Here is an 11761-nt window from a genome sequence, read left to right as displayed (position 1 = left end):
GCTTTCCTTGGCAGGGGTGGACGTGGGGCGCCCACCCACGGGGTCCCACGAGAACTCCCCGGCCCCGTTTCCCCCTCGCAGGCATCCATGGGGCCCTGTGCGCTCCGCGCGGAGAGAGGCAGACCATGAAAGGGTTAACGGGCGCGAGAGACGCCTAGATAGAGACCCCCTGTCCCTCCCCATCTCGTTTTGGGGGGCCCCTCCGGATGGAGAGATGGGTCGCGCATGGCGAGGGGTGAGCCACGCCAAGGGGGCCTCTGGGTGCAGGGGAGACTCCGGGGGAGAGGGAGGGGGCCAAGGGTGGGGGGAGCCGGGGGAGGAGGGAGGGGAGCATCTCTGGGGCAAGGAAGCGCAGAATTGGTGGCGGGGGTGGAGACCAGTCTTTAGGGAGACGTCTTGGGGCCGCCTTGGCTTCTCCCTCCCGCCCAGGAATCGGCCACCCCTTCAAGGCGACCAGAGAGGGATCCCTGGAAAGTGGGGGTCCAGTTCCCCCACTCCTTCCTTCCTGCAATCTCCATCCTCCTTCCACCCCATAATCCCCTGCCCTGTCCAGACGCAGCCATTCTGCCCAGTCCACCCATTGTTCCCCTGGAGAGGAGAGAAAATCCCGAGAGGAAGAGGGGAGGGGGGAGGCCTTCTCAGAAGCGGCTCTTGGTTTCCGCAATCCCACCCAGGAAGCAGCCAGAAACCTTTTCCTCTCTCTCAGGCTTCCATCTTTAATGTCTTTTCCACTGTGGGTGAGGATAATGTACACCTGTCATCAGAAACAGGGGTGCAGAGTCCATGGATTGGCTCTCAGGATTGATACAGAAGTTGCACCTCAAAAGCATTTCTGTTCCTCTTATTCTTCATAGGCAATGTCAGAGTGACTGACAAGCTGAGATACAATCCTTCATCATCCGATGAAAGCGACTGCATGAATCTTCCTACTCAAAGGACCCATTTTCTTGATAGACAGTGCCTGGGGCTGGAGGCTCTACACACCGGGTGTGCCTGTGCAGGCCAAAGACTGCCAGTATTAGCACAGGTGAGCTGTGCGACCTTCCCAAATTTACAGATTGTATGTGAATGAGAGTTTGTGGGTGGGATTATATTTTACGGCAGCCCTGTGATTTTCTCCACCCATAATATTTCATGAGCTGATATTGCAGTACAAATTCCAAAATAACTACAAAAAATCACAATGTAATAAGAATGATTGTAGTATTTATATCCTGTCCATCTGGTTTGGTTTCCCCAGCCACTCTGTTCAGCTTCCAGTACAGTGGTACCTCAGATTAAGTACTTAATTCGTTCCGGAGGTCCGTACTTAACCTGAAACTGTTCTTAACCTGAAGCACCGCTTTAGCTAATGGGGCCTCCTGCTGCTGCCGCAGCGCCGGGGCCCGATTTCTATTCTCATCCTGAAGCAAAGTTCTTAACCTGAAGAACTTAACCCAAGGTAATATTTCTGGTTTAGCGTAGTCTGGAACCTGAAGCGTATGTAATCTGAGGTACCACTGTACACATAAAAGACAGTAAAACATCAAACATTAAAAACCTCCCGATACAGGTCTACCTTCTGCTGTCTTCTAAATGTCAGATAGTTGTTCATTTCCTTGACCTCTGAAGGGAGGGCATTCCACAGGGCGGGCGCCACCACTGAGAAGGCCCTCTGCCTGGTTCCCTGTACCCTCACTTCTTGCAGGGAGGGAATCAGCAGAAGACCCTCAGAGGCGGCCCTCAGTTTTCACACTGAAGGATGGGGGTGGAGACACTTCTTCAGGGCTACAGGGTCGAGGCTGTTTAGGGCTTTAGGTTGCAGATCTTGCTCCTCCATAACGATCTCCAAGACCGACATACAGTTAGCAGAGTAGGAAAAAACACTCAGAGGCAGCAAAAAATTCATTCAGCAGAGAAATTTAGTAATGAAGGCAAAAGATAGCAAAAACGTAACTTACAGTAAAACCCTAACTTAGTATATCAAAACAAAAAAAATTCCTTCCAGTAGCACCTTAAAGACCAACTAAGTTAGTTCTTGGTATGAGCTTTCGTGTGCATGCACACTTCTTCAGATAGAAGAAGTTTTTTTTGTTTTGACTATGGCAGACCAACGCGGCTACCTATCTGTAACTTAGTATATCAAAACAGCACTCATGTAAGAAACACACAAGCAGAGTAGAGAATTGCAGATTAGGAAGTGGGACCAGGCGCCTTTCAATACTGTGATTTAAAAACAATTCCATGTCAGAGTAAGCTTGGGACTGGATAACAAGCCTGGCTCACTCCAGTTTGAGCCAGCTTCTTCTGGTTCCCAAAGAGAAGAAGGTTTAGCATAATCTCATAACAACTTATTTCACCCCCTGCTCTCAGTAGATAGGAAACTCCCTTATCAGCTAAAATGTTCCAGCTGGAGAAAACGCCAGCTTTGAATCACAAAGAGTAAAACCACCAGAACCTTCTTGAACCAATAGACTAGGAATGATCTCTATACATTAGATCAACAATTTTCTTTTCCTGAAAAATGCAGCCATGACACTTACAGGTCAACACCAACAGCTTGAATTGCGCTGGGAAATGCACTGGGAGCCAGGGAAGATCCTTTAGGACCAGTGATATGTGGTCTAGGCAGCTGCTCCCAGTTACTAGTCCAGCTGTCACATTCTGAATTAGTTGCTGTTTCTGTTTCACCTTCAAAGGTAGCTCCATGTAGAGCGCATTGCAGTAGACCAAGCAGGAGGTAACCAGAGCATTGACCACTCTAGTGAGACAGTCTGCAGGTTGGTAGGGTCTGCCTGCCCCCTGTCCCCCAGGGACAGTGCTTCTGTCTTGTCAGGATTCAACCTCAATCTGTTAGCCGCCATTTATCCGCAAACCACCAAGGCTACCAACACAGGCCATTCACTATCTTCACTGGTTCCAATTTAAAATATAGGAAGAGCTGGGTATCACCCACATGCCTCTGAACACCCAGCCAAAAACCCCTGATGATCTCTCCCAGCGGCTTCATATAGATATTAAAAAGCATGGGGAGAGGACAGAGCCCCGAGGCACCGCACAAGTGAGAGCCCAGGGGTCTGAACACTCATCCCCCAACACCACTTTCTGGACATGGCCCAGGAGGAAGGAGGAGAACCACTGCATAGCAGGGTCCCCAGCACCTCTAGAGGGTAAAGAAGGATACAATGGTCAAAGGTCTCCAAAGCCGCTAAGAGATCCAGCAGAACCAGGAAAGAGCGTTCCCCTCAGACTCTAGCCGATAGAAATTACACTCTGGATTTCTGTAGGTTTTCCTCTATAGCATTTTATTCTCCTGAAGATGACTCAAGAGGAAGAGAAGGAGTGCACCAAAGTATTACGACTAGAGTTTTCCTTCTTGAGGAGCTCCCTTCCCAGGTTGACGAGCCCCATCTGCCTTCACTTTCCTCTGCAAAATGGGCAGAATCTGCCTTCTTGACTGTGGGATTCACTGTTGTTCTCATCCTCTCCATCCACCAGGGCTGCCTTCACCTCAACAGAATTCCCTAATACACCAAGGATTTGAGACCCATCAGCTATCCTCACCTGGTTTAGCCAGCCAGTTGAAGCCGTTCCTGGGATTGTGGCCCCTATTCCATCCTGACAGCTTCTGGAAGAAACAGATGAGAGCTGAGTGCAGGGTGGGGACCAATGGTGGATAAATTACCTCGTAAGGTGCATGACATTTCACCCACCAAAGGTACTAACACTCCGCTAACACCCCATGACATCGTATGATTATGATCTTTAAGACAGAACAGGAATAAATTCATGTCCTGAGAAATAACACAACTTCAGGCCATTAGTGAATCAATACTACATTTCCTAGGTACTACATATTCCACTAAGTACAGTTTATCATTTTGCCTTGAATATCCTGCTTTTCAGTGTCATTTTAGGATAGTCCTGTGTCAAAAGACGGGCACGAGATCAGACAGCACATCGTTCTTTAAAAAATCAAGCTGCTTTTGTCGGAAATCAAGTCTATATCAGGAGAAACTGGCAACTCTCCCAGGCACCCGGCTTGATCTCCTGTTGACCTCCCTGGCTGCATTCCCCAGCAAGATCCAGGCTAGGTCACAATAAGTGATCCTTCTCAGCGTGAGAAGAACACACTCCCTCTTTCCTGCCCCCCCTCCCAGACAGGGGAAAGAGATAGACAGAAACATATTTGCATGCCTTCATTTCTGTCTTTGCAGCATTACAAAAACGTGCCTGCTCTCATCAAACTCCGGCAGTCCAGTGACAAACACTTCCTGTCCTTTCTAGACAGGAACAAACGTAACAGTTCATATTACACTCTGAGCTACTTCCGGTGCTTCGCACTGTGAATGGACTGTCCCTCTGTTTCCCACGGAACAGTCCCAACATTCCATCATGTGATGTTTTCAAGCTAGCAATTTGCATCGGCATTGCATTCATATCGTAACAGCTTTATGAACATTGGTTGAGGATTAGGAAATGTTCCTGATGCATTACTATCATTTGACATAATTGCATATTCATTTCCTGAAAGTTGGGAACATGGGTAGGAGGTGAGGGAATGTAGGAGACGTTGAAATAGGAGAAGGTGCTAATGGAGCTTGATGTGTTCTCTTTCCCTTTGTTCTCTTCCTTGAAATCAAAACAGGATTCCCTTTCTTCCCACTCTGAAGAAGGAGATGGAGGAGACAGTCAAAACTCCAGGGGATTGGGTACCTGTCCCCCCCATTAGGAATAGAAATTAAAATGTGTGAAATGTGGAATATGCATCATTGAATGAGCACACCTAGTTCACATCAACAACCTCCAACAGGGGAGAAAACATTTGATGTTATGGAGTGTGGGAAACGTTTCACTGATATTGGAAAACTTAGAACACATCAAAGGACTCACACAGGGGAGAAACCATTTAAATGCCTGGAGTGCGGAAAGAGCTTCAGTCAGAAGTCTGAAATTACACCAGCGGATTCACACAGGGGAGAAACCATATAAATGTATAGAGTGCGAAAAGAGCTTTACTGATAATGGAAGCCTTACAACACATCAACGGACTCACACAGGGGAGAAACCATATAAATGTATAGAGTGTGGAAAGAGCTTTAGTCATAATGGACACCTTAGAATATATCAACGGACTCACACGGGGGAGAAACCATATAAATGTATAGAGTGCGGAATGAGCTTTAGTCATAATGGAAGCCTTAGAAGACATCAACGGACTCATACAGGGGAGAAACCATATAAATGTATAGAGTGCGGAAAGAGCTTTAGTGATAATGGAAAAGTTAGAACACATCAGCGGACTCATACAGGGGAGAAACCATATAAATGTATAGAGTGCGAAAAGAGCTTTAGTAATAATGGAAGCCTTAGAAGACATCAACGGACTCATACAGGGGAGAAACCATATAAATGTTTAGAGTGCGAAAAGAGCTTTAGTCATAATGGAAGCCTTAGAGCACATCAACGGACACATACAGGGGAGAAACCATATAAATGTATAGAGTGCGGAAAGAACTTCAGTCAGAATGGAGACCTTAAATTACACCAGCGGATTCACACAGGGGAGAAACCAAATAAATGGATAGAGTGCGGAAAGAGCTTTAGTGATAATGGAAGCCTTAGAAGACATCAACGGACTCATACAGGGGAGAAACCATTTAAATGCCTGGAGTGCGGAAAGAGCTTCAGTCAGAATGGAAACCTTAAAGCACATCAACGGGCTCATACAGGGGAGAAACCATATAAATGTATAGAGTGCGAAAAGAGCTTTAGTAATCATGGAAGCCTTAGAGCACATCAACGGACACATACAGGGGAGAAACCATATAAATGTATAGAGTGCGGAAAGAGCTTTAGTGATAATGGAAAAGTTAGAACACATCAGCGGACTCACTCGGGGGAGAAACCATATAAATGTATAGAGTGCGAAAAGAGCTTTAGTGATAATGGAAGCCTTAGAAGACATCAACGGACTCATACAGGGGAGAAACCATATAAATGTATAGAGTGCGAAAAGAGCTTCAGTCCGAATGGAGACCTTAAATTACACCAGCGGATTCACACAGGGGTGAAACCATATAAATGTATAGAGTGCAGAAAGAGCTTTAGTCATAATGGACGCCTTAGAACACATCAACGGACTCACACAGGAGAGAAACCATTTAAATGCCTGGAGTGCGGAAAGAGCTTCAGTCGGAGTGGACCCCTTAGAAAACATTGGCAAACACATGACGGAGAAATTGTTTAAATGTATGGCGTGTGGTAGGAGCTGCAGTCAGAGTGGAACCCTTGATTCATGTCAACAAACTCACACAAAACACAAACCTTATAAATATCAGGAAAGTAGATAGAGGTTCAGTCCTAGTGGAAGTTCTAAATCAACAGACTCACAGACAGGAAGAACTTTAGGAGTTGAAACCCTACAAACCATCAAGAAACTCAAAGAGGAGAAGCAGCTTAAATGAAAAGATTGCAAAAAGCGCTTTATTTACAATGGAGTGTTTAAGGAACATCCAGGGACTCTCACATGGAAGAACCCATTTTGATGTCTGGAGTGTGGGACATCTTCCTCTCGGAGTCCACTCTTTTCTTCACAGAAATGAACTCAGCAGGAAATCAGTCATTAACACATGTTGTGTATGCGAAGTTCTGGAATTTATGTGTAAAACTGTATAGTAATGAAATATTGAAGGCAATGTCAAACAATGTGATTATAATCTAAGATGTAAAGTACCTTTTGATAGAGAAAGGGTTAGGGTTTATCTGGATTTCTGGTGGTCAGTGAGGATTAGGGCTGGGCGATATATTTTTTCATATTGGTTTCTAGACCACATCATGATAACCTTCCAAAAACAATTGATATGGCAAAAGCCCACAGATCACCATGTCTGGGATGCTCATTTGCCTGGAAGCAGCCAGGAGAAAGCTTTACTTTGTGAGGCCCCAGCAGATGCCGAGTTGCTGACTTCCCTCCAAAACCACATGAAGGGAAACACACCTCCATTGCCCTGTGTCCTTCCAGCCTCTTTCCTCCCTTGCTCCCTTCTGCCGGTTTGTGTGCCTGACTTAGATATCCTGTGTGGTGTATTTCTTTACGGCTGAAACTGGATTTGCTCTCAGAAGCAAAGTTTTGTGTATCACTGGGGGCCCAGGGAGAACTGTATGCTTTGAAAACTCAGTTAACTATTACTGAAGAAGTCCTTCATCCTCTGTGTGTGTTTTTGACCTCAGTGTGGGAATTGCTCTACACATGGCCCCTACCCTGCCGATACTTGGCTCATGCCCTGCAGTTGCTGTACTCAAGCATGCAAGATGGGTGCATCTGTGTGTGACTTGCTTTTGCACCAAACTCTCTCACCCCCACCACCACATGATCTCCGAATACTGCTTCTTCACTAGAACTTCTCCCTGCCTCCTACGTGTTCTGAAGAAAACTTAAATTACTGTAATTTAATGGGAGATTTCCCCCATGCCTTATTGCAAGAGGGGGAAGGAGGGGCTGCAGGTACCAGGGAAGTCTCCTGGGGGGCCATCTTCACTCATGAACCCCATGGGGCAACCCCAGAGCTCCTGCTTATTCTGGGGTTTGGGGAAGATAGTATTTTTCCATAGTCCCAGAAATTATCATTCTTCCTCCAGAGGACCAGTGTGCATATTATTATCATACATATTTTACTGTTGTTGCTGCTGCTGCTGTTGCTGTCATGGACTGGCTGGGTGAAAGGGGGGGAGGCACCAGCTGGCGGACCCACAAGGGAAGAAGGCTCGGAGTCCGGGTGTTGTATGCCCCCAAAGGCTATCAAATCTCCTAGGTCTGACCAATGAAAGGTTAATTTGGTGTTCGGGGGGGGGGGGAGAATCCAGGTGCGAGGCTGCTCAGCCACCCAGCTCATCGGGCAGAGCCCGTCGGTCCCTGGGGAATAAAGGAAGGAGTCCAGCCACCAACCGGAGCAAATAGCTGTAGATCAAAGTTTATTGCGCAACAGGTTGAAAGAGGAATTGAACCCCGAGGATGGGGTGACAAGGACTTTAAAAAGTTTCTATCTTATCCCAGCATACAGTTCGTGGAGCATCATTGCTACATCAGAAAAGGGGAGGGTAATACATGATTCATATGCCTGTTGTCTTTGTCCATGGAGTTTTCTTGGCAGGGATACTGGAGTGGCTTGCCGGTTCCTGCTCCAGGTGGATCACATTTGGTCAAAACTCTCCACTATGACCTGTCCATCTTGGGTGGCCCTGCACGGCATAGCTCATAGCTTCTCTGAGTTATTCAAGCCCCTTCGCCACGGCAAGGTCGTGATCCATGAAGGGGCAGTGATCCATAAAGCCATGGTTTTCCCAGTTGTAATGTATGGAAGTGAGAGCTGGACCATAAAGAAGGCTGATCGCCAAAGAATTGATGCTTTTGAATTATGGTGCTGGAGGAGACTCTTGAGAGTCCCATGGACTGCAAGAAGATCAAACGCATCCATTCATAGAATCATAGAGTTGGAATAGACCACAAGGGCCATCGAGTCCAACCCCCTGCCAAGCAGGAAACACCATCAGAGCACTCCTGACATATGGTTGTCAAGCCTCTGCTTAAAGACCTCCAAAGAAGGAGACTCCACCACACTCCTTGGCAGCAAATTCCACTGTCAAACAGCTCTTACTGTCAGGAAGTTCTTCCTAATGTTTAGGTGGAATCTTCTTTCTTGTAGTTTGGATCCATTGCTCCGTGTCCCCTTCTCTGGAGCAGCAGAAAACAACCTTTCTCCCTGCTCCATATGACATCCTTCTATATATTTGAACATGGCTATCATATCACCCCTTAACCTCCTCTTCTCCAGGCTAAACATGCCCGGCTCCCTTAGCCATTCCTCATAAGGCATCGTTTCCAGACCTTTGACCATTTTGGTTGCCCTCCTCTGGACACGTTCCAGTTTGTCAGTGTCCTTCTTGAACTGTGGCGCCCAGAACTGGACACAGTACTCCAGGTGAGGTCTGACCAGAGCAGAATACAGTGGCACTATTACTTCCCTTGATCTAGATGCTATACTCCTATGGATGCAGCCCAGAATTTGTGCCTCATCTTGTATTTGTGCCTCTCATTTTTTTTGCCCAAGTGCAATACTTTACATTTCTCCCTGTTAAAGTTCATCTTGTTTGTTTTGGCCCAGTTCTCTAATCTGTCAAGGTCGTTTTGAAGTGTGATCCTGTCCTCTGGGGTGTTAGCCACCCCTCCCAGTTTGGTGTCATCTGCAAATTTGATCAGGATGCCCTTGAGTCCATCATCCAAGTCGTTCTTAAGGAAATTAGCCCTGGGTCCTCACTGGAAGGACAGATCTTGAAAAGATTATTTTAAAAAATAAATCAATTTGTGGCTGGCCTGATCAAGCGTTGCTTCATCTGGTTAGCCCCGCTGGAACTCCAGTTCTTTCCAGACCCTGGGGTCACTAGAGGACTGGTGGCTCCTGGCAAATGGCCTGGTGCGCGCTGGATCACCGGTCCTTCTTTGCCCCCCCCCCTTGAATCCAGGCAACCAAAGGTCCCATCTGGGGTGCCATCTGTTGTAAACAAAAGCTGCCCTTCTTCCCTTATGGGGGACACAAGAGTATTGCTTCTCAGTATTCTCTGGTGTGCTCCCCTCACACGCAGAAAAGGAGGAGGACCCAGAACAAAGGTGTGCTTGCCTTTGTATAGACATTTTAAATTTCCTGCCCTGGAGCTCAAGACCACCCCTCCATACATCATACATACATCACAGAAGGGGCGTAACCCAAGACCACCCCCCACATACATCATACCTACATCACAGAAAAGGTGGTTTACAACAGAAATTTGAATGTTGTCATTTTTCCTGTCTGCCAGGTTATCTGATAATGGCTTATCTGATTCCCTTTCCTGGTAGTCTGGTCATACCTTTGAGATGGTGATTTCCCAATTCCTGAGACAATGGGAAGGTTCCCTCAACCCCTCCCTCCTTGCAGAGAAACTGTTTGGTCAGTTTGGGAGTCTAAATGGTTTCAGGACGGTGTTCCTGTGGTGCTCCAGACATGTGGTCCACATATCTATGTATGTGCTTGCTTGCTACATTTATGAACATTTATTATATATATAAGAGCTTAATTTTTTTATTACAGGATTCATCCAGCCCAGCCTTTCACATGATGAATTCTGCATATAAGTTAAATAAGCAGGGAGACAATATACAGCCTTGCCATACTCCTTTCCCAATTTTGAACCAATCAGTTGTTCCATATCCAGTTCTAACTGTAGCTTCTTGTCTCACATAGAGATTTCTCAGGAGACAGATGAGGTGATCAGGCACTCCCATTTCTTTAGGAACTTGCCATAGTTTGCTGTGGTCGACACAGTCAAAGGCTTTTGCATAGTCAATGAAGCAGATGTCTTTCTGGAACTCTCTAGCTTTCTCCATAATCCAGCGCATGTTTGCAATTTGGTCTCTGGTTCCTCTGCCTCTTCTAAATCCAGCTTGCACTTCTGGGAGTTCTCGGTCCACATACTGCTTAAGCCTGCCTTGTAGCATTTTAAGCATAACCTTGCTAGCATGTGAAATGAGCGCAATTGTGCGGTAGTTGGCACATTCTTTGGCACTTCCCTTCTTTGGGATTGGGATTCATGTGTTGCAGGAAGCCCCCCCCCCAATCATTCAATTTGTACAAACACCACACACACACACACACACACACACACACACGACATACGCAATGCTTCTGTTATAAATTCATAGAAAATCAGCCATACATCGGATCTGCACAGTTCCACTTTTATTTTACACCATGAGGGAAGGACTATCAAAGGGGGGAGACTTGACACATGGCAGCCATACTCCCCCAAGCGTACAAACACGTCCGCAACGTCCGCAGATTTCTCCCTTGACACATGGTATCCGCTTCTGGCTACAATTGTATCGGCTGCTTTTCTGAGCCTCTTGGCTGTTGTGCCGGGACGGGGCCTGTGTCCACGGTCCTTGTCCTGGCCTGAGTCAGAGGCTGGGGTGGGGAGCTGGGATTTGGGGGGAGTCGTTTAGCTGCCCCCCGTTCCTGGTTTGAACAGCACCAAGACCTAAAACACGGAGGGATCTAAGCTCGTGGGGTGGGGGCGGGGAGGATGTTGCAATGCAAACCTTGTAGGAGGGACGGGACCCACTTGGCAGCTGGATCTCCGGGATCAGCCCCTCCCCCGCTCTCCGATCCACTAAAGGAAGAGGAGAGGGGGGGACTTTCTCCTCCCACCTCCTCTATACCTCCCCTCCCCTCCCGGCACATCCTCCTCTCACCCCGCCCCCACCATCCCAAATCCCTCCCCCAATACATTGCTCCTCCTGCTCCTCCTCCAATCCGGCTTCGCGGAAGTGGAGCTTCCACTCCGGATTGCTGCTCCGCCCCGTGGCTCTAGGGGGGGGGCGCTTTCGGAAAGGGGAGGGAGGAGGCAGGGGACCCCCCCCCCCCCCGTGGATGCTGCAGGAAAGGAAAGGAGAATCGGGAGCGAGGACAAAAAGGTAAAGGGTTGGGGGGGGAGAGGGGAGAAAAGGACCCACAGACCCCGCCAGCTCCCCCAAGCGCCTTCCGTGGGGCCTGGATCCCTGCACGCCTGCAGCGAAGGGGGCTTTCCTTGGCAGGGGAGGACGTGGGGCGCCCACCCATGGGGTCCCAGGAGGACTCCCCGGCCCCGTTTCCCCCTCGCAGGCATCCCTGGGGCGCGGAGAAGCGGGCCAGGAAAGGGTTAATGGGTGCGGGAGACGCCTGGATAGAGACCCCCCTGTCCCTCCCCA

At 47.9% G+C, this 11761-nt stretch overlaps 1 pseudogene; it reads left to right on the top strand.

Moving 5' to 3' along the window:
• Window positions 1–3705: 3705 nt before the first annotated feature.
• LOC144329054 (uncharacterized) lies at window positions 3706–7180 on the top strand (annotated as a pseudogene).
• The last annotated feature ends 4581 nt before the right edge of the window (window positions 7181–11761 follow it).

Source organism: Podarcis muralis, chromosome 10 (assembly GCF_964188315.1).
Source record: "Podarcis muralis chromosome 10, rPodMur119.hap1.1, whole genome shotgun sequence".
Taxonomy (NCBI): Eukaryota; Metazoa; Chordata; class Lepidosauria; order Squamata; family Lacertidae; genus Podarcis; species Podarcis muralis.
Note: the sequence above shows the minus strand (reverse complement) of the source record. Positions and strands in the feature narration are given on the sequence as shown.